The following is a 22850-nucleotide window of genomic DNA, read 5'->3' as shown; positions in this document are numbered from 1 at the left end:
TTGTTTGGTATTGTCAGTCTTGTTAATATTAGCCATTCCACTAGGTGGATAGAGGTTGTCTCCTTGTGGTCTACATCTATGCTTATATGCTTATATGGCAATTTGGATATCTTGTTTGGGGACGTGTCTGACCTAATCTCTTGCCCATTTGTCTGTGAGGTTCCCTTTTTCTTGCTGATGGTGTATATTCTGGATACAACCCACTGTTGGTCAAATGTGCCACAAATATCATTTCCTACTCCATGGTTTGTCTTTTTCCTTCTGTGATGGTATCTTTTGATGGACAGAAGTTCTTAATTTTAATGTTTTCAAGTATATCCACATTTTCTCTACCCCAAATTCAGGGGATTAATAGAATCTCCTAAATAACTTTTAACAAGGATTTCCTGGTCTTATTATTATTATTTTACATTTAGATTTCTGAGATGCCTAAAACTGGCTTTTGTGTTCCTTTGGTTGGTTTTTCCATTCCTTGTGCCAGTTCAGTGTCTCATCACTGTGTATAGGAAGTGTTGCTGTCCAGCTGATCAGATCCTCCCACCTGGTTCTTCTTCAATATGATCAACACTTATTGAGTGCCTGCTATGCACCAGGCAACATTCTAGGTGCTATGGATACAATGTGGAAGAATATATAAAGATCTCTGTCCTCAAAGGAGCGGTGGGCATGATGGGAGTAAATAAATAATTGAGCAAATAAGATTATTTCAGATATTGAAGAGAATGTAAAAAAACAAAAATGTAATTAAGAAATTGAAAAGGTTAATGGGATAGAGAGTTAGGGGCTGTGAGGGTGGGACTCCCTTAGCTTGCAGGTTTAGAGTCTAAGGAGTTAAACCAAGCCTTGGGTGATGAGGAGCCAGAAAAGGGGGCCTCTCAGGCCCAGCCCAACATTTCAGTGACATGAGAGACTCCCCTTGCCTACAGACTGACATATAATTGAGCCCTCCACAATGTCATCTCATACATGGGACAGCACAGCATGTTGTGTGATGGAAAACAAGAGGAGGCAGTGTTTGGGTATGAAAGGTGCCACTTACAGGTAGACATTTCTTCCCTTTTTAATTCAGGTTTAGGGGCAAAGAATCTATGATTTCAGGCAAGCAAGATCTGCATCTTATCTATAATCTAATTTGTGCACATGTGGGCTTGCACTTCTGGCTAAGGGGGTTTAGGAAGAAGACCAAGATTAAGAGGGAGCAAGATGAAAAAGAACTATGGATGGATGAGAGAAATGGGGAAAAGCTAGGAGTTTTGAACACCTGTGCATGTTTGATTCCTATTCTCTTACCCCCTAACCCTGAACCTTGCTGTAAGACCTCACTGGGACTCTGTTTCCTTATTTGTAAGGGTCGGACAAGGTGATCTCTTAAGCCTCTGCTAGGTAGAATATCAGCTTTATGAATGAATGCTGGATAGTTTTGCTGACCTTGCCCACAGTCTTCTCTGACTTTGAAAGCAAGGATCCAAAGTATGGCTTCTATTTAGAGATTCTAAATGGGGTGGAGGGAGGGAATACATTGTGAACCTTTCTGATGGGAATGTAAAACAGTACAGCCACTCTGGGGAAAAAACACTGTGGCAATTTCTAATTAAACCAAACCTGGGTTTACCATATGACCCAGCAATTGCCCTTGTGCACATTTATCTCAGGGAAATGAAACTTAGTTTACACATGACCCTACAAATAAATGTTCACAGCAGCTTTATTCATAATAGCCCCAAACTGAAAACAACCTAGATGTCCTTCTGTAGGTGAATGGTTAACAAATGGTTAACAAACTGTGCTACATCCCTAAAAAATTGAACTACTGATGAATGCAACAACTTTGATGGATTTCAAGGGAATTATTCTGAGTGAAAAGAAAAGCCAATAAGCAAAAGGTTATGTACTGTAGGAATCCATTTATATAACATTCTTAAATGAAAAAAGCATGGAGATGAAGAACAGATTGGCTGTTGCTAGAGGTTGTGGGGAGGGCCATGGGTGAGGTTATACAAGGACAAAAGGATCCTGAAGTGCTGACACTGTTCTGTATCTTGACTGTGGTGGTAGATTCCTGAACCTACATTAAGTGATAAAACTGCACAGAACTAAATGAACACACACACACACACACACACACACACACACACACACACACAACTGCAAGGGAAACCTGAATAAGATCTGTGGGTTGTATCAATATCCTGGCTGTAATATTGTAACATTCTATAAAATGTTACCATTATGAGAATCTGAGTACAAAGTACACAGGATTTCTCCATACTATTTCTTACATCTGGGTGTGTATCTACAATTATATCAAAATTCAAAGTTTAATTAGAAGAAAACATTTATGTCATTAATTTAATGGCTGCTTGGTATTCACTGTATATATATGCATCATAATTCTCAACCAGTTCTCTATTGTTTTGAACAATTAGGTGGTTTACCACTTTTTAAAAAAAATTTATTATGTTATGTTAGTCACCATACAATACATCATTAGTTTTTGACGTGGTGATCCACGATCCATTGTTTTCGTATAACACCCAGTGCTCCATGCTGTATGTGCCCTCCTTAATATCCATCACCAGGCTAACCAATCCCCCCTTCCCTCTCCCCTCTAGAACCCTCAGTTTGTTTCTGAGTCCATGGTCTTTCATGGTTCATCCCTCCCTCCAATTCCCCCTCCATTTTTCCCTTCCTTCTCCTAATGTCCTCCATGCTATTCCTTATGTTCCATAAATAAATGAAACCATATGATAATTGACTTTCTCTGCTTGACTTATTTCACTTAGCATAATCTCCTCCAGTCCCATCCATGTGGATGTAAAAGTTGGGTATTCATCCTTTCTGATGGCTGAGTAATTGTCCATTGTATATATGGACCACATCTTCTTTATCCATTCATCTGTTGAAGGGCATCTGGACTCTTTCCACAGTTTGGCTATTGCAGACATTGCTGCTATGAACATTGGGGTGCATATGGCCCCTCTTTTCACTACATCTGTGTCTTTGGAGTAAATACCCAGGAGTGCAATTGCTGGGTCATAGGGTAGCTCTATTTTTAAATTTTTGAGGAACCTCCACACTGTTTTCCAAAGTGGCTGTACCAACTTGCATTCCCACCAACAGTGTAAGAGTGTTCCCCTTTCTCTACAACCTCTCCAACATTTGTTGTTTCTTTCCCTGTCCATTTTTGCCATTCTAACTGGTGTAAGGTAGTATCTCAATGTGGTTGTGATTTGAATTTCCCTGATGGCTAATGATGATGAACATTTTTTCATGTGTCTGTTAGCCATTTGAATGTCTTCTTCAGAGAAGTGTCTTTTCATATCTTCTGCATGCTTTTTGGCTTGATTTTTTTGTTTTTTGGGTGTTGGAGTTTGAGAAGTTCTTTATAGATCTTGGATACCAGCCCTTTATCTATAGTGTCATTTGCAAATATCTTCTCCCATTCTGTGGGTTGCCTCTTTGTTTTGTTGACTGTTTCCTTGGCTGTGCAGAAGCTTTTTATCTTGATGAAGTCCCAAAAGTTCATTTTTGCTTTTGTTTCTCTAGCCTTTGGAGATGTATCTTGAAAGAAGTTGCTGTGGGTGATGTCAAAGAGCTTACTGCCTATGTTCTCCTCTAGGATTTTGATTGGATTCCTGATTCACATTGAGGTCTTTCATCCACTTTGAGTTTATCTTTGTGAATGGTGTTAGAGAATGGTCAAGTTTCATTCTTCTGCATGTGGCTGTCCAACATTCCCAGCACTATTTATTGAAGAGACTGTCTTTTTTCCATTGCATGTTTTTTCCTGCTTTGTCAAAGATTGTTTGACCATAGAATTGAACGTCCATATCTGGGTTCTCTATTCTGTTCCATTGGTCTATATGTCTGTTTTTGTGCCAGTACGATGCTGTCTTGGTGATCACAGCTTTGTAATTGAGCTTGAAATCGGGCAACGTGATGCCCCCAGCTTTGTTTTTCTTTTTCAACATTTCCTTGGCAATTTGGGGCCTTTTCTGATTCCATACAAATTTTAGGATTGTTTGTTCCAGCACTTTGAGAAATGTCGTTGGAATTTTGATCAGGGTGGCATTGAAGGTATAGATTGTTCTGGGTAGCATAGACATTTTAACAATGTTTATTCTTCCAATCCATGAGCATGGAATATTTTTCCATCTTTTCGTGTCTTCCTCAATTTCTTTCATGAGTGTTCTGTAGTTCCTAGAGTAGAGATCCTTTACCTCTTTGGTTAGGTTTATTCCAAGGTATCTTATGGTTTTTGGTGCTATTGTAAATGGAATCGTTTCTCTACTTTCTCTTTCTACAGTTGCGTTGTTAGTGTATAAGAAAGCAACTGATTTCTGTGCATTGATTTTGTATCCTGCCACATTATTGAATTGCTGTATGAGTTCTAGTAATTTGGGGGTGGAGTCTTTTGGGTTTTCCACATAAAGTATCATGTTGTCTGCGAAAAGAGAGAGTTTGACTTCTTCTTTGCCAATTTGAATACCTTTGATTTCTTTTTGTTGTCTGATTGCTATTGCTAGGACTTCCAGTACTATGTTGAACAATAGTGGCGAGAATGGGCATCCTTGACATGTTCCTGATCTTAAGGGAAAGGCTTTCAGCTTTTCCCCATTGAGGATGATATTCGCTGTGGGTTTCTCATAGATGGATTTTATATGAACTTGAGGAATGTTCCCTCAATCCCTATACTCTGAAGAGTTTTAATCAGGAAAGGATGTTGTATTTTGTCAAATGCTTTTTCTGCATCAATTGAGAGGACCATATGGTTCTTCTCTCTCCTCTTATTAATGTGTTCTATCACATTGATTGATTTGCAAATGTTGAACCACCCTTGCATCCTGGGGATAAATCCCACTTGGTCGTGGGGGGATGATCCTTTTAATGTATTGTTGGATCCTATTAGCTAGGATATTGTTAAGAATTTTGGAATCCATATTCATCAGGGATATCGGTCTAAAATTCTCCTTTTTGTTGGGGTCTCTGCCTGGTTTGGGGATTAGGTAATGCTGGCCTCATAGAATGAGTCTGGAAGTTTTCCTTCTGTTTCTATTTTTTTGAAACAGCTTCAGTAGAATAGGTATTATTTCTTCTTTGAATGTTTGGTCGAATTCCCCAGGGAATCCATCAGGCCCTGGACTCTTGTTTTTTGGGAGGTTTTGATCACTGCTTCAAGCTCGTTACTGGTTATTGGCCTATTCAGGTTGTCAATTTCTTCCTGTTTCAGTCTTGGCAGCTTATATGTTTCCAGGAAGGCATCCATTTCATCCAGACTGCTCAGTTTATTGGCATATAGTTGTTGATAATAATTTCTAATAATTGTTTCTATTTCCTTGGTGTTAGTTGTGATCTCTCCCCTTTCATTCATAATTTTATTAATTTGGGTCCTTTCTCTTTTCTTTTGCATAAGTCTGGCCAGTGGTTTATCGATCTTATTAGTTCTTTCAAAGAACCAACTTTTAGTTTCGTTGATCTGATCTACTGTGTTTCTGATTTCTAATTCATTGATCTCTGCTTTAATTTTAATTATTTCTCTTCTAAGGCATGGCTTAGGCATCGTTTGTTGCTTTTTCTCTAGTTCTTTAAGGTGTAGAGTTAGTTGGTGAATTCGGGATTTTTCTATTTTTTGGAGTGAGGCTTGGATGGCTATGTATTTCCCCCTTAGGACCGCCTTGGCAGTATCCCATAGGTTTTGGACCGATGTGTTTTCGTTCTCATTGATTTCCATGAATTGTTTAAGTTCTTTGATTTCCTGGTTGACCCAAACATTCTTGAGCAGAGTGGTCTTTAGCTTCCAAGTGTTTGAATTTCTGCCAAATTTTTTCTTGTGATTGAGTTCCAGTTTTAAAGCACTGTGGTCTGAGAATATGCAGGGAATAATCTCAGTCTTTTGGTATCGGTTGAGACCTGATTTCTGACCCAGTATGTGGTCTATTCTGGAGAAAGTTCCATGTGTGCTTGAGAAGAATGAGTATTCTGTTGTTTTAGGGTGGAATGTTCTGTAAGTATCTGTGAAGTCCATCTGATCCAGTGTATCATTCAAAGCTCTTGTTTCCTTGTTGATTTTCTGCTTAGATGATCTATCCATTGCTGAGAGTGGAGCATTGAGTATGATAACAATTAACGTATTGTTATCAATACGACTCTTTATTTTGGTTAACAGTTGGCTTATGTAGATGGCTGCTCCCATGTTGGGGGCATAGATATTTACAATTGTTAGATCTTCTTATTGGATAGACCCTTTAAGAATGACACAGTGTGTCTCTAACTACAGACTTCAGTTTAAAATCTGTGTCTCTAACTACAGACTTTAGTTTAAAATCTAATTTGTCTGATATAAGAATTACTACCCCAGCTTTCTTTTGAGGTCCGCTGGCATAGAAGATGGATCTCCATCCCTTCACTTTCAGTCTGGATGTATCTTTAGGTTCAAAATGAGTCTCTTGTAGGCAGCATATGGATGGGTCCTGTCTTTTGATCCAATCTGCAACCCTGTGCCGTTTTATGGGAGCATTTAGGCCATTCACATTGAGAGTGATTATTGAAAGATATGAATTAATTGTCATCGTGTTGCCTGTGAAGACATTGTTTTTATAGATTGTCCCTGTAAATTTCTGTTGTATATCACTCTTGGAGTTTTTCTCCTTTTATAGATCCCCTCTTAATATTTCTTGCAGGGCTGGCTTAGTGGTCACATATTCTTTCAGTTTCTGCAGGTCGTGGAAGCTCTGCATCTCTCCATCCATTCTAAATGAAAGCCGGATAAAGTATTCTTGGCTGCGTGTTCTTCTCATTTAGTACCGTGAATATGTCTTGCCAGGACTTTCTGGCTTGCCAGGTCTCTGTCGATAGGTCTAACGTTATTCTGATGTTCCTCCCTCTGTACGTAAGGAATCTCTTCCCCCTAACTGCCCTTAAGATGGTTTGCTTGGTTCTAAGATTTGCAAGTTTTACTATTACATGCCGGGGTGTTGGCCTGTTTTCCTTGATCTTGGGAGGGGTCCTCTCTGCCTCTAGGATGCGAATGTTTGTTTCATTCCCCAGATTAGGGAAGTTCTCAGCTATGATTTGCTCAATACATCTTCTAGTCTTCTCTCTCTCTCCACTCCCTTGGGGATTCCAATTATTCTGACATTGGAACGCTTCATGGTGTCACTTATTTCTCTGATTCTATTTTCATGGATTCTGAGTTGTTTTTCCCTGGCCTCCTCTTTTCCCTTTTTATCTATTATATTGTCTTCCAGGTCGTTTATTTGTTCTTCTGCCTCACTTACCCCAGCTGTTAGATTATCTAGATTGGATTGGATCTCATTGATAGCATTTTTAAGTTCTGCCAATTCAGCTTTCATTTCTGCCCTTAGAGACTATGTTGCCATTAATTGATTTCTCCATTCTAACTATTGTCTTCACAATTGCTAGCCTGAATCCATCTCCAATATCTTGGTTATATCTGCATCCATTTGTAAATCTGCAGCATAAGTCATAATCTCTGAGTCTTTTCTATTTTGGGGGCCCCTCCTCCTAGTCATTCTGTTGATGGGTGTTTGAGGGAATGTATAGAGTCCAAATTATTGACCAGAACCTAAGCAAGATGCACCTGTTTTCTTGGGATCTAAGAGTTGCTGGCCTCTTGTTTTCCCAGCCTCTCTTCTGGTGAAGGGGCCTGCTGCACTGTTACTCAGGCAACCCTGTTTGGGTGGAGTTGGCCTCCCCCCCGTGGGGGGATGGGCTCAGCGGGGATCAGTTTTTGGGACTTTTGTTCTCTGGTGGCTTTCCGTGGCGACTTTCCGCGTCTCTTCCGCAAGTCAGAGCAGAAGAGACCGTTTCCAACCCTCTGCCTCAGAGCAGAGAGACCACAGTCTGTTCTTCAGTGAGCTCTCCAGGCCACACTGTCTCTGTTTCTGTCCGTGCTGCAGCGACCTGGGTTGTTAGCCCCTCTGCAGTGCTCCCAGTCCTGCCTCCAGGTCAGGGCATGTCTCTGCTCTTTGTGCTTCTAAAATCTCCGGCTGCTCCCAGTTCACATATGCAACCCCACCGCTCTGGGTTTCCGCCCTGGGGGCTGCCCTAAAGTCCTTTCCCCACCGCTACCGGTCTGTGAGTCTGTGCCCAGTCCCCAGGGCGTGAGGCGGTCGCTCACGGGCGGTGTAGCATCCCCACAGACAGTCTCCCTCCCGCTGCTGTTTATCCTCCAATAAATGCCTGCGGAATCAGGGCTCCCCACTTCGTACCTGGAAACCAACTGCCTGTGATATTCTGTTTGTAGAGATCCAGATCTTACATCTCAGGCTGGTTTCGTGGGTGCTCAAAGTGGTCTGGTGGATATCCAGCTCAATTCCGGGGACCAGTTGAAATAGGGTCCCCTACTCCTCCGCCATCTTTCCTAGTCCTCCCTATTTACCAATTTTTAACATAAATAAGGCTATGTTGAACATCTGTGCAGATAAGCTTCTCAAAATGTTTTATTCTCCCTCTTTTTTATCCCCTTTACTTTTTTAAAATTATCAAAATTATGCATGCACATAGTGATAAAATCAAATGTTAGTTAATGCTTTTCAAACGTTAACGCACATGTAAATCACCTGGGCTCTGTTGAGGTGCAGGTCCTGATTCATATGTTTGGGTGATGCCTGAGGTTTGCGTTCTGACAAGCGTCCAGGTGCTGTAACTTCTGGTCCTCCCCTTCATGAGCAGTAGTGAGAGGTTAGAAGACTTCCTCTGGAAATGACAGCCATCTGGCTCGTTCCTCCCCTGCCCAGAGACAACCAAGTTAGGTTTTAATAGTAATTTCAAACTGCTATTTTGAGTTAAAAATATTATGTATTAACTTCCAGTTTTGATAATCATGAAGATTCAGCATCTTGCCTTCCATCCCATCTCCTTTCCCATCCTTCTAATACCATCTTTCCAGTATAGAGTTAAGTCAGTAACAAGTGTTTATATCCTTATGGATATGAAAATATTCTTGAATGCAAATCCAAGCAATAGTCTACAATGACTTTTTTTTTTCTGTAGTTAATAATTGTTGAATTTTTCATATATGTGATTTTCTATAAATCTATCCTTAAATCTGACTATAAGATCACTTATTAACTATTTTCCAAATATTCAAACATGTCAGCATTCTATCAAGTCTCTCCTTTCTCCTAGACACCTTCCTTCCAGAGCCCTCCGACCTCCTGCTGTAATTTGGACTAGTTGTTCCCAGGAATTCTACATAGCTTTCTTCTCTGGTTTCCTGTTTCTTGGATCCTGGGTCTTCCTTTATTCCTTTATTGTGTTCAAGAACATCCCCCACTAGCTTCCTAAGAAAAGGTATGTAGGAGGGATTGTTTTTAGTTTTTGCATGTCTGGAAAAAAAATACCCTTTTAATTTTCATACTTGATGGATAGTTGGGCTTTGTATAGAATTCCAGGTTAAAATGACCCTTCGAAAAAGTGAAGGCGTCACAACATTATGTTCTAATATCAAACGCCACTGGTGAAAAGGGCAATAACATTGTTCCGGCGGCCCGGTATGGCTTGGTTTGTTTTGTTTGTTTTTTCTTTAGAAGCTTTTAGGTTCTCTCTTTTATTCCTGTGTTATGGAATTTTTTAGTGAAATTCTGGATGTGAGTTTCTTTTTATTCATTGTGCTAAACATTCAGTGTACCCTTTAAATCTGGAGTCTGCTAACCTTCAATACCAGAAAAAAATTATGTATTATTAATTTGATAATTTCCTTCTCTCCTTTACCCCCTGGAGCTCCTGTTAGAGGTTGTAATTCCTTGACAAAGCTTTAATATTCTTACTATTTCTGTGTTTCATCTCTATATCTTCATTTTATTTTGGGGGGAGGAGAGATTTTCTCAAATATATTTCCAGCCCTCCTATTGAATATTTTCAATGTTCTCTAATTTTATTTTGTAATAAAAATGGCTTTCTTCTGCCTATATGAATAATACGTGCTCATTACAAAAAATTCCAACAATACATAAAAATGTAGAGAACACAAAAAATTCTCTGTAATCCTACCATTTTATGGTAATCAGCCTGATATTTTGGTGACCATTATTTTATTCTTCATTTTATATAAACACACTCAAACAAAACCACACCTATAATTTGATACAAACAGAATATCACTCTTGCTATTTTTAATCATAGATGCTAACACTGTCCATCTTCCTACCTCAGCATCACTTCATTGTGGTCTCCCATTAGCCCATACCTCCAGCCTAGTGAATGACATTCTATATTTTCTCCACACTCTTATAATCATACATAAATACATATATGCATACATCCATACACTCCTATACAAACACACTTGCCTGTATCTTAAACTTATCCCTTAACAACATTCATGGAAATATTCCCAAGGTACTTGTAATTGTAAGTAATGGTTGCATAATATTCTGTACTGTGAGCGTTTCAAAATTTGCTCCTTTTTTTTCCCCATAGATAGCTACACACTTTTCCTGTTCCTGAAACCTGCAAATATTCCTTTAGTAAACACCATTTTATATATAAACTTATAGAAGACTAGTAGAGAGTCTTGAATGGAAGTGCCAAAGATCATAAGCATTTTTATATTTTAATAGATTCCAGATTCTCCTCCAAAAAGGCTACAATATTTCATATTTCCAGGGGCACCTGGGTGGCTCAGTCCATTAAGCATCTACCTTTGGCTCAGGTCATGATCTCAGGGTCCTGGGATTGAGCTCCACATCAGGCTCCCTGCTTAGCAGGGAGCCTGCTTTTCCTCTCCCTCTGCCACTCCCCCTGCTTGTGCTCACTCTCTCTCTGTCAAATAAAAATATTTTATATTTCCAGTAGCATTTTATATTTCTCCATATCTCCATCAATAATGAACCTTATAATCTTATAATTCTTGTTTTGGTTTGATATTGTTGCTATTGTTTTAAAACTTTATTTTTTATTTTTAAATTTTTGTTAGCACATATTTATTTAATTAAAGTTGCTTTTTCTTGTTCCTTCTTGCTCTTTTTAAAACTTTTTATTTTAAAACAATTATAGACTCACAGGAAGTTGAAAAATAATATAGAGAGGTCCAGTGTGCTCTTCCTTTATCCAGTTCCCCAAATGTAACATCTTTTTTCAAGATTTTTTATTTATTTGAGACAGAGAGAGAAAGAGAGAGAGAGCACACACATGTGCACAAGTCAGGGGGAGGGGCAGAGGGAGAGAGAGAAGCAGACTCCCTGATGAGCAGGGAGCCTGATTCTGGACTCAATTCCAGGACCCTGGGTTCATGACCTGAGCCAAAGGCAGATGCCTAACCGACTCAGCCACCCAGGCGCCCCCCAAATGTAACACCTTATGTAACTATAGAACAACGTCAAAGCCAGCAACTGGCATTGGTAGAATGGGTGTATGACTCTATGTCATTTTATCACACATGTAGATTTATATGACTACTACCATTAGCCTGGTAGACACTATTCCATTACCCTCATGCTACACTCCTTTACAGTCACACCCTCCCCCCCTTCCCTGACTACCTGCAACCATGAATCTATCTCCATCTCTATGATTTTGTCATTTCAAAAATGTTACCTTTTGTGAATGGCCTTTTTCACTCAGTATAAATCCATTGATTTTTATTAAACTATTGTGTGTATCCATAGTTCATTTTTATTGCTGAATACTATTTCATGGTGTGTCTTTACTGTTTTTCTCCTTAACCAATTACCTATTGAAGGACATTTGGGTTGTGTCCAGCTTGGGGCTATTGCAAGTAAAGCTTCTATAAACATTCATGAACAGGTTTCTGGGTGGATAACAGTTTTCATTCCTCTGGGAGAAATGCCCATCAGTGTGCTTGTTAAGTTGTATGGTAAGTATATTTTTAGTTTTTTAACAAAGTGCCAAATTCTTCCAGAGTGGCTATACCATTTTACATTTCCACCATCAATGTATGGGAGATCCGGTTCTCTGCATCCTTGCCAACATTTGGAATTTTGATGTTTTTCATTTTTCGTGTACTAATAAGCATGTGGCAGTATCTCATTGTGATTATGATTTACATTTCCCTAAGGGCTAGTGATGTTGAACATTTTTCATGTGCTTATTTGCTGTCTTAGTCCACTCAGGCTGCTGTAACAAAATACCACAGACTGGGTAGCTTAAAAAAGAACAGAAAACTTACTTTTCACAGTTCTGGAGGCTGGGAATCCAAGATCAAAGTGCTGGTGGGTTTGGAGTCTAGTAAGAGCCCAAGTCCTAGATGGCCCTCTTCTCATGCTAATGTCACAAGCGGGAGGGAATAAGGGAACTCCCTGGGGCCTCTTTTATCAGGGCACTAATTCCATCCAGGAGGGATCTGCCCTTCTGGACTAATCACCTCCAAAGGCCCCACCTCCTCTGGGGGCTAGGATTTCAACATATGAATGGAGGGGGCAGACATTCAGCCTATAGCATTTGCCATGCATATATATCTTCTTCAGTGAACTGTCTCTTTATGTCTTCCTCATTCTCTGAGTTGTTACTTTTTACAGTGGAGTATTGAGAGTTCTTTTTTTTAATCAGATAATACTTAACACCACATGTGCTTAAGGTGTATAATGTGTTGATTTGATGGAATTATATATTGCAATTTGATTACCTCCTTTAGCTAACATCTCTGTCATTTGTGATGAGAACATTTAAGATCTCATCTCTTAGCGTCTTTGAAGTTTATAATATGGTATTTTTATTGTCATTATTATAATCATTATTCTGTGCATTAGATCTCCAGGATTATTCGTCTACCAGGTACAAGTTTGTACCCTTTAACCACATCACCCAATTCTTCTACTCCCCAGCCCCTGGTAACCACCATTCTACTCTCTGACTCCATGAGTTCAGCTTTTTCAGATTCCACATATGAGTGATATCATACAGTGTTTGTCCTTCTCTGTTTAACTTATCCCACTTAGCACAATGCCTTCAAGCTCCATCCATGTTGTCACAAATGGCAGGATGTCCTTCTTTGCCATGGCTGAATAATATTCCACTGTCTATATGTATGCCACATCTTCTTAATCCATTCATCCACTGACAGACACCTAGGTTGTTTCCCTATCTTGACTGTTATGAATAATGCTATAATAAACATGGCAGTGCAAATACCTCTTCAATATCCTATTTCCATTTCCTTTGGATATATACCCAAAAATGGAACTGCTAGATAATATGGTAGTTCTATTTTTAATTTTCTGAGGAACCTCCATACTATTTTCATAGTAGCTGCACAAATTTACATTCCCACTAACAGTGCATAGTGTTCCTTTTCTCCACATCCTCGCCAATACTTGTTATCTCTTATCTTCTTGATGATAGCCATTCTAACAGGTGATATCTCATTGTTGTTTTGATTTACATGTCCCTGAGCATCATTTCATCTACTTGCTAGCCACTTGTATGTCTTCTTTGAAAAATGTGTTCTTTCAGTTCTTCTGCCCATTTTTTTTTAAATCGGATTGTTTTGTTCTTTTTTTATTGTAGGAGTTGTAGGAGTTCTTTATATATTTTGGATATTAACCCCTTATCCAATATATGGTTTGTAAATATTCTCTGCCATTTTGTAGGTTGTCTTCTCATTTAGTTGTTTCTTTTGCTGTGCAAAGCCTTTTTAGTTTGATATGGTCTCATTTGTTGACTTCTGCTTTTATTGCTTGTGCTTTTGGTGTCATATCTGAAAAATCATTGCTGAGATCAGTGTCGAGGAGTCTCTTCCTTATGTTTTCTTCCAGGAGTTTTACTGGATCAGACCTTCTGTTTACATGTTTAATCCATTTCAAGTTAATTTTGTGAGTGATGTAAGATGGGGTCCAATTTTATTTTTCTGCATGTGGCTGTCCAGTTTTTCAACACCACTTATTGAAGAGACTGTCCTTTCCCCACTGGATGTTCTTGGCTGCCTTGTCAGATATTAGCTGGGCTATTTCTGGGGTCTCTATTCTGTTCCATTGGTCTGTGTGTCTGTTTTTGTGCCAGTACCATACTGTTTTTATTACTATGGCTTTCTAGTATAATTTGAAATTGGAAGTGTGATCCCTCCAACTTTGTTCTTTCTCAGGATAGTTTAGACTATTGGGGTGTTCTGTGGTTCAGTACAAATTTTAGAATTGTTTTTTTCTATTTCTGTGAAGAATGCCATTGGAATTTTTAAAGGGATTATATTGAATCTGTAGGTGGCTTTAGGTAGTATGGACACTTTAGCAATATCAACTATTCTGATCTATGAACAGGGACTACCTTTCCATTTATTTGTGTCTCCTTTAATTTCTTTCATCAATGTCTTCTAGTTTTCATTGTGCAGATATTTCACTTCCTTGGTTAGATTTATTCCTAGGTATTTTATTGTTTTTGATGCTATTGTAAATGGGATAGTTTTCTTTCTTTTTTCTTTTCTTTTTTTTTTTTTTTTTTGACAGAGGGAGACACAGTGAGAGAGGGAACATAAGCAGGGAGAGTGAGAGAGGGAGAAGCAGGCTTCCCGCAAAGCAGGAAGCCCAATGCTGGGCTCGATCCCAGGACCCTGGGATCATGACCTGAGCCAAAGGCAGATGCTTAATGACTGAGCCACCCAGGCACCCAGGATAGTTTTATTTCTTATTCAGATGTTTCATTATAAGTGTAGAGAAATGCAACTAATTTCTAGGTGTTGATTTTATATCCTTCAACTTTATTGAAGTTCTGAATAGTTCCAATAGTTTTTTAGGTGAGTCTTGGGGATTTTGTATATATAAGATGTCACCTGTGAATACTGATGGTTTTACTTCCTCTTTTCCTATTTAGATGCCTCATTTCTTTTTCTTGCCTAATTGCTCTGGTTATGACTTCCAGTACTATATTGAATAAAAGTAGGGAGAGTGGACATCCTTGTCTTGTTCCTGATCTTAGAGGAAAAGCTTTCAGCTTTTCACTGTTAAATACAATGTTAACTGTGGGCTTGTCATATACAACTTATATTATGTTGAGGTACATCCCTCTATACCTACTTTGTTGAAAATTATTTCATTCTTGGGATGCCTGGGTAGCTCAGTCAGTTAAGCGTCTGCCTTTGGCACAGGTCATGATCCCAGGGTCCTAGGATCAAGTCCCTCATCAGGCTCCTTGCTTAGCAAGGAGCCTGCTTCTCCCTCTGCCCCTTCCTCTGCTCATGCTCTCTTTATCTGACAAATAAACAAAATCTTTTTTAAAAAAGAATTATTTTGTTATTTGTTTAAAAAAATTACCCCTGTGAACGTCTCATTTTATTCATATATTGCTTTTTTGATATCCTTAAAAAAAAAAAAGAGTGCAAGCACATGAGCTGGGGGGGGGGTAGGGGCAGAGGGAAAGGGAGAGAGAGAATCTTAAGTAGGCTCCATGCCCAGCATGAAGCCCAACACAGGGCTGCATCTCGCGACCCTCAGATCATGACCCTGAGGTCATGACCTGAGCTGAAACCAAGAGTCAGACACATAACTGACTGAGACACCCAGGCGCCTCTCTTTTCTTGATATCTTTGAATTGTCTTTCTCTGTTTCCTTGTAGCTCACTGAGTTTCCTTAAAAGTTATTTTAAATCTTTACCAGGGAAATTACAGACTTCCATGACTTTGGGGTAGATTATGGAATATTATTGTGATCCTTGGGAACGTTATTTTCCTTTAATTTTTCATATTCCTTGAAGTTTTTCATTGCTATCTTCACATGTAAAGTTGTAGTCACCTCCTCCAGGATTTACTTACTGCTTTCAGGATAGAAATACCCGCTGTCAGCTATGCTAGTGATTCTCAGGATTTCTCAGTCTGTTCCATGCTTCTTATACCCTCTTCTGGCATGTTTCTTAAGTTTATATGCCTTCTGCTGATCCTGCAAAGCAAAAGGCTTTGCACTCCCCCTTTTGTTTTCCAAAAGGTGGTGCTAAAACTTCAAGCTTGTGTTCTGTCCCTTGCCTGCAGGTTGGTCTGGCTTTCTACATGTGCTCACTAGCCACGTTTCCATCCTTTTTATTTCAACCTACTTGCATCATTATATTTGAAATGAGTTTCTTACAGCCAGCATATATTGGTTGGGTTTTTAATCCACTTTGTCTTTCTCTGTTTTTAATTGGTCTTTTAACCATATACTATTGACTGTTTACATTTAAAGTAATTCTTAAGGCTTAAGTCTGCCTTTTTATTTTTATTTTTTCTGTTTTCTGTTTATTATTTCTGTGTTCTTTTTCCCTCAGTCCTGTGGGTTACTTGAATATTTTTGAGAATTCCATTTTTATGTATCCTTAGCATATTTGAATTTCTTTTTGTAATTTTTTTTAGTGGTTGTCTAGATATTACATTGTATATATACAACTTACCAAGGTTGATTGGTATGGACATTTTACCAGTTCAAACAATGTTTATAATATAATTATCTCAAATATTTCCTCTAAATATATTGAGAATCACATCAGGTAATGTTATAATTTTTGTTCCAAACATCAAAACATAACTTAGAATTCTCAAGAGGAGAAGGAATGTCTGTTATATTTATCCATATTTTTACCCTTTACATTGTTCTTTTTCTTTCCTGATGTTTGTTGAAAAATTCTTACTTTTATCATCAGTTTCAATACATTCTTTAGCTATTTTTTAATTAAAGTATAGCTGATATACAATGTTATATTAGTTTCAGGTGGACAACATAGTGATTTGACAATTATATACATTATGAAATTCTCACCATAATAAGTGTAGTTACCATCCGTCACCATAAAAATTGTTACAATATTATTGATTATATCCCCTATATTGTACTTTTTATCCTTGGGATTTATTTATTTTATACCTGGAAGTTTCTACCTCTTAATCCCCTTCACTTTTTACCCATCCCCCACCCTTTTCTTTGGCAACCACCAGTTCTCTATATTTATGAATCTGTTACTAGTTTTTGTTTGTTTGTTCATTTGTTTTGTTTCTTAAATTCCACAAATATATCTGATATTATATGACATTTGTCTTTGACTTATTTCACTTACTATAACACGCTCGAGGTCCATCCATGTTGTCACAAATGGCAAGATTTCATTCTTTTTTAAGGTTGAGTAATATTCTATTGTGTATATATACCACATCTTCTTTAACATTCATCTGTGGATGACACTTGGGCTGTTCCTATATTGTATTGTAAATAATACTGCAATAAACACAGGGCTGCATATATCTTTTCAAATTAGTGTTTTCATTTTCTTCAGGTAAATACTCAGAAGTGGAATTACTGGATCAAATGGTAGTTCTGTTTTTAATTTTTTTTTATTCAGTAAACATTGTTTTTTTTTATTATGTTCAATTAGCTAACATATAGTACATCATTAGTTTTTGATGTAGTGTTCAACGATTCATTAGTTGCATATAACACCCAGTGTTCATCACAACACATGCCCTCCTTAATACCCATCACCTGGTTACCCTATCCCTCTGCCCCCCTCCCTTCTGTAACCCTCAGTTTGTTTTCTGGAGTCAGAAATGGACCCTCAACTCTTGGTCAACTAATCTTTGACAAAGCAGGAAAGAATATTCAATGGAAAAAAGACAGTCTCTTCAACAAATGGTGCTGGGAAAATTGGACAGCCACATGTGAAAGAATGAAACTGAACCTTTCTCTTACACCATACACAAAGATAAACTCAAAATGGATGAAAGACCTCAATGTGAGACCGGAATCCATCAAAATCCTAGAGGAGAACACAGGCAGTAACATCTCTGACATCAGCCACAGCAACTTCTTGCAAAACACGTCTCTAAAGGCAAGGGAAGTAAAAGCAAAAATGAACTACTGAGACTTCCTTCTGCACACCAAAGGAAACAGTCAACAAAACTAAAAGGCAGCCTACAGAATGGGAGAAGATATTTGCAAGTGGCATAACAGATAAAGGGCTGGTATCCAAGATCTATAAAGAACTTATCAAACTCAACACCCAAAAAACAAAAAATCCAGTCAAGAAATGGGCAGAAGACACGAACAGACACTTCTCCAAAGAAGACATGCAAATGGCTAACCGACACATGAAAAAATGCTCCACATCCCTTGGCATCAGGGAAATACAAATCAAAACCACAATGAAATACCACCTCATACCCATTAGAATGGCTAAAATTAACAAGACAGGCAACAACAAATATTGGTGGGGATGTGGAGAAAGGGGACCCCTCTTACACTGTTGGTGGGAATGCAAGTTGGTACAGCCACTTTAGAAAAGAGTATGGAGGTTCCTCAATAAGCTAAAAATAGAACTACCCTACAACCCAGCAATTGCACTACTAGGTATTTACCCCAAAGATACAGATGTAGTGAAAAGAAGGGGCACCTGCACCCCAATGTTCATAGCAGCAATGTCCACAATAGCCAAACTGTGGAAGGAGCCGAGATACCCTTCAACAGATGAATGGATAAAGAAGATGTGGTCCATATATACAATGGAGTATTAGCCATCAGAAAGGATGAATACCAACAATTTGCATTGACATGGATGGAACTGGAGGGGATCATGCTAAGTGAAATAAGTCAAGCAGAAAGACAATTATCATATGGTTTCACTCATATGTGGAATATAAGGAATATTTTTAATTTTTTGAGGGGCCTCCATACTGTTTTCCATACTGGCTGCACCAATTTACCTTCCCACCAACAGTGCATCAGGGTTCCCTTTTCCCCACATTTTTACCAACACTAATTTTTTGTCTTTTTGGTAATAGCCATTCTGATATGTGTGAGGTGGTATCTCATTGTGGCTTTGATTTGCATGTCCCTGATGATTAATGATGTTGAGCATCATTTCATATGTCTGTTGGCCAACTGGATATCTTCTTTAGAAAAAAATGTCTATTCAGGTCCTCTGCCCATTTTTATTTATTTATTTATTTTTTTAAAAGATTTTTATTTATTTATTGAGAGAGAGAATGGTAGAGAGAGAGCATGAGAGGGAAGAAGGTCAGAGGGAGAAGCAGACTCCCTGCTGAGCAGGAAGCCCGATGCGGGACTCGATCCCGGGACTCCAGGATCATGACCTGAGCCGAAGGCAGTCGCTTAACCAACTGAGCCACTCAGGCACCCCTCTGCCCATTTTTAAATTGGATTATTTGTTTTGTGTGTGTGTTGAATTGCGTGAGTTCTTTATGTATTTTGGCTATTAACCCCTTATCAGATCTATCATTTGCAGATGTCTTCTCCCATTCAGTGGGTTGCCTTTTTGTTGTTTCCTTTGCTGTGCAAAAACTCTTTAGTTTGGTGTAGTCCCAATTGTTTATTTTTGCTTTTGCTGCCCTTGCCTGAGGAAAAAGATTCAGAAAAATATTACTAAGGCCAATATCCAAGAATTTGCTGCCCATGTTTTGTTTTATGAGTTTTATGGTTTCAGGTCTGACATTTAGGCCTTTAAACCATTTTGAGTTTATTTATGTGTATGGTATAAGAAACTGGTTCAATCTCATTCTTTTGCATGTAGCTGTCCAGTTTTCCCAACACCATTTATTGAAGAGACTGACTTATCCCCATTGTATATTCTTGCCTCCTGTGTCATAGACTAATTGACCATGTAAGTGTGGGTTTATTTCTGGGCTTCCTATTCTGTTCCATTGGTCTATCCATCTGTTTTTGTGCCCGTACCATATTGTTTTGATTACTATAGCTTTGTAGTATATCTTGAAATCTCCAGCTTTGTTCTTCTTTCTCAATATTGCTTTGGCTTATTTGGGGTCTTTTGTGGTTCCATACAAATTTTAGGATTATTTGTTGTAGTTATATGAAAAATGATACTAGTATTCTGACAGATTACATTGAATCTGTAGATTGATTTGGATAGTATGGATATTTTAATAAGATTAATTCTTATTATCCATAAACATGGGATATCTTTCTACCTATTTGTGTCATCTTCAATGTCTTTCATCATTGTCTTCTAGCTTTCAGCATACAGGTCTTTCACCTCCTTGGTTAAATTTATTAGTAGGTTATCTTATTCTTTTTGATGTAATTATAAATGGAAATATTCTCTTATTTCTCTTTCTGCTAATTCATTATTTGTATAGAGATGCAACAGAGTTCTGCTAATTAATTCCGTGTCCTGTGACTTTATTGAATTTATTTATTAGTTCTAATAGTTTTTTGATGGATTTTTTATGGTTATCTATATATAATATCATTTTGTCTGCAAATTGTGACAGTTTTACTTCTTCCTTACTAATATGAATGCTTTTATTTCTTCTTGTCTGATTGTTGCATATTTTAACTATTTTTAAGGGTACATCTGATGGTAAAAATTCCGTTTTCCTTTCTCTGAGAATGTCTTGATTTTTCCTTTATTCCTGAAGAATATTTTCACTGCATATAGGATTCTTCATTAACAATTGTTTTCTTTAAAAACGACACTTGAAAAATGTTGTACCTCTTCTTTCTGGCCTCCATGGTTTCTGATGATGTCATTTAAATTGCTTTTTCCTTACAAGGAAGTTGTCTTTTCTATCTTACTGCTTTCTGCCTTGCTTGTGCTGGCTGATGAAATGTCTGATATTAAATAGAGAGATATTTGGAGAGCATCTTGTTCATTTGTGGATAACAAGTTTACTTTACAAGGATGCAAACTGAATAAACCTAATCTGTACTGTCAGGCTGGTCATGCAGCAATGGATAATTCATACTCTTGGGTTATCTGTATCCAATACTACAAAGAGAATTACAGATTTATACTAGAAATTTCCCCAAATAAAAATTTTAAGATTCTTCAAAATAAAAATGAAAAATCAGAGAATGAGTTTAATGCTGAGTAGCATGTTTATAGTGAAGTGCTGAAGTAGGACCTGAAAACACATCATTCCAGAGAGATAAGACTGTATTACCACCACAGCCCTCTCAGCCTTGTCTACTTATTAATAAAAACAGCAGTGTTGGCTACCATATATTGATGCAATATATATGTGACAGGCATTATGCTAAGTGCTATATGTATATTCTCTCATTTAATTCTGATAACTTTTCTGAGAGGTATTAATATTGCCATTTTAAGGTAGAGAAATAGAGAGGAAGTTAAGGAAAGTTGCCCAAAGCCACACTGCTGTTAAGAGCCACAGCCAGGATTCAAACTCAGCTTATCTAACCCCACAGTCTGCTCCCTGACCCTCCACCCTAGGATGCATGAGGAGCACACAACAGCCTGATCTGCCTTGCCTCTCTCTTACTTGCCCGTCTCTCTAGTACAGCAATTCTTAAACTACCCTTGCAACATAATCCCTAGAGGGCATTATAAACAGATTGCTGGCCCCACCCCTAGAACTTCTAATTCAGAAAAGTCTTGATCGGGCTTGAAAATGTGTACTTCTAGCAGGTTCCCAAGAGTATGAGTTATCCATTGCTGCATGACCAGCCTGACTTAGCTGGGTGCCTTTGGCTCAGAGTCTTTCACAAGGCTGTAGTCAGTGTTTTGGCAATGGCAGCACTCACATCCAAGGCTGGACTGCAGGATGTCTTGCTTCCACGCTTGCTCTGTGACAGGTCACAGATCCCTGCTGTCTGTTGGCTGGAGACATCGGTTTCCTGCCACATCAGCCTCTCCATAACACTCTTCACAGTATGTCATTTGGCTTCCTGCAGAGCAAGGGGATCCATGAGAGGCCCCCCAAAATGAAGCCACAGCCTTTCTATAACATAATCTCAGAAGTGGCATCCCATCCCTTCTCCCATATTCTGTTCATTAGAAGTGAGTCACTAAGTCTAGCCCACTCACAAGAAGAGTTTGCTACTCTAATTAATGGCCTCAGAATAAGACCATTTTTCCTGAGAGCAAAGCTCTTTGGTAAGTAAATGGATATATGACTCTAGCAGGCTCCCAAGGTAGGAAAAGGGGTGGGAGGGGAGTTAACTCTTTTCTATTGAGCATACAGAAAAAATCAAGGTAAACTTTGCACTTAGACACTCAGTCTCCAGCCAGCATTCTCTCCAATGGCCCAGAACCAAGATATAAAAGTGCTAATGTTCTAAAGTTACGATGAGAGAAAAGTTGAGGATAAAGCTGTCATGGTGGCATGAAGAGACCCCAGCCAACAACTCAGGTACAGGCTGATAGAAGGCTAGGGAGTGGTGTGATGCAAAAGTCCAAGTTGCCTTCTAACTTGAAAATAAGTGACCTCATCTTTAGTGGCAGTAAGTTGCATTCTTGTGGAAGCGCCAGTGTCAGGTTGCTAGCTTCCTTCCAGAAGGCTTAATGTCGTTTACTTGCTGAATGGCATTAGGAGGATCCACCTTCTTTATCTAATGTAAGTAGTGCATAAAAGTAAGTGTGAAGTGCATAAAAGGGAGCCTTGCATACAGATGTACTTAATTAACATCCATTCCTTTTGGGGGGACTTTGAGAATTATAAAAGAGTCTGAGGTATTGTCCTTGCTTTTTATGGAGTCATTCTATCTACCTATGAAACAACAGGAATTTATACAATGTAGAATAGGGAATGGACATGGGGTTTAGAATCACAATATGAAGACACACAGAGCTGTGTGAACTCAGGCAATCGCTGAAGCTTTCCAAGACTCTATCTGTAGGATAATACACCAGCTGTTTCTAACCCATGGTGGAGTTGGGGAGAGAAAACTAAATGAAAACACTTTTTAAACTTAGAGCAATATTTGGGAGCTAAAAAACCAAAATGAACAGTGATTTTTAAACCTTGGGTGCATATTAGAATCACCTGGAGAACTTTGAAAAGTCCGAGTTCCCAGGCTGTACCCCAAAACCATAAGAAACAATAATGCTCCCCCATGCTCCTCTTCTGCGTTCTTCTCTCTTCCCATGGAAGTGTGTGCATACATACATATATATACATACGTGTATGTATACATTATTTAAGGCAG

At 38.5% G+C, this 22850-nt stretch overlaps 1 protein-coding gene across 3 annotated transcripts in view; it reads left to right on the top strand.

Annotated features, from left to right (window-relative positions):
• The window catches only part of ARHGEF4 (Rho guanine nucleotide exchange factor 4), a 246065-nt gene that overhangs the window by 96843 nt on the left and 126372 nt on the right, over positions 1 to 22850 (top strand). The window lies entirely within an intron of this gene.

This window comes from Callorhinus ursinus, unplaced genomic scaffold (genome assembly GCF_003265705.2).
Source record: "Callorhinus ursinus isolate GAN/ISIS: 27379988/994484 unplaced genomic scaffold, GSC_fseal_2.0 scaffold114, whole genome shotgun sequence".
Classification (NCBI taxonomy): domain Eukaryota; kingdom Metazoa; phylum Chordata; class Mammalia; order Carnivora; family Otariidae; genus Callorhinus; species Callorhinus ursinus.
Note: the sequence above shows the minus strand (reverse complement) of the source record. Positions and strands in the feature narration are given on the sequence as shown.